Source organism: Bidens hawaiensis, unplaced genomic scaffold (assembly GCF_021521415.1).
Source record: "Bidens hawaiensis isolate Kalapana, Puna unplaced genomic scaffold, B.hawaiensis_p1.1 tig00027565_1, whole genome shotgun sequence".
NCBI classification, from domain to species: Eukaryota; Viridiplantae; Streptophyta; class Magnoliopsida; order Asterales; family Asteraceae; genus Bidens; species Bidens hawaiensis.
Genome location: NW_027494467.1, coordinates 176,399 through 177,792, shown reverse-complemented (window position 1 = coordinate 177,792; position 1,394 = coordinate 176,399).

Below are 1,394 nucleotides of genomic sequence, written 5' to 3'. Positions count from 1 at the left end.
TAAAAAAAACAACCCAAAAATGGTTTCTGAGACTCAAACCTGCGAGGATGGCTGGCACAAATCTAACACACACACACACACACATAACCAACTTCTTTAACATATAAGTTGGTTATAGTTTGTAAATAATGGAATATAACAGAAGCCACAGAACCCATTGTTTACATATGAACCCTAGATCATCAATCGATTAAACCTGTTTATGTTTAATTAATTATAGGGTTAATTTACAGCAGATCACGACGACAGGAAACATACAAGTAATTACCTGCTACGAGGTTGATTGGATGTTTAATTGTTTATGAGCATAACGACCAAAACTAGATCAAAAACAGGTAGTTGTAGGTTGATGTGATTAAATTATCATTGGGGGTTTTGATCGCGATGGTTAGGGGATGATTTCTACAGCTTTAATTAAGATTATATCTTCGTTAAAGGGGATATTCATTAAACGAGTTATGTCGGTTGACAATATAATCAATACTATCAAATATGATCTTGTTTCCTAATTCACTACGTTGGTTAGGCTGGTTATAGAAGAAGAATCATATGCACGATCTAACTCTAAGTTTACATCGAAGATTAAGGCACACGTCAGCTTAACAGGTTACAGGTTCGGGTTTGGGTTATTGGGTAGATGGGTTAAAGGATATGATATTAATAATACAGATTTTACTATTAAGTCCCTGAACTATTGAGGTGGATACAAAATAGGGTTAAAGTTTAGTTTATGGTTAAATTTGCATATAAATCAAAGTTATTTTATATATATTAAATAAATATAATAATAAAATATTAATAAAATAATATTAACTCGAATAACACGATATTTCTTGGTGTTAGTGCACGGTTTTGCGTCTAGAGTCTTTGTATTTAACGTTAACGTTTTATTTATGTTTTAATGTAATAATAGTTTATTTAATAAGTTAGTTCTCTAAGTTAAAGGCTAGTTCGCTAGGGGATGTTAGTGAACTAGTCAGTAAATGTATTCCCTCCTAATTCGTTAGGGGATGTTAACGAATCAGGGGGTGTTTCGCTAACTTAATGTTTGTAACGAAGGGGAGGCTGGTTCGCTAGGGGATGTTAGCGAACCAAATCACCTTCAATATATAGTGAACTCCTGTTCACATATATAAAAAAAGGAAGTTTTTGATAAGAAGTTTTTGGAGATTAATTAACAAATTGTTGTCCAATCCCTCTCTTAAGCTTCACCTAATATTATACACATAACTTAATGATAATAAATACACATATCTAACACTGAATCAATGTTAATTATGAGCTAGATCCTTAATCATATTAATAGTATAAACACAGATCTGAGATCTGTTAGTGGTTATTGTTATTGAATACGAGCTCCAACAAGTGGTATCAGAGCTGTTGGTGCTCATTAC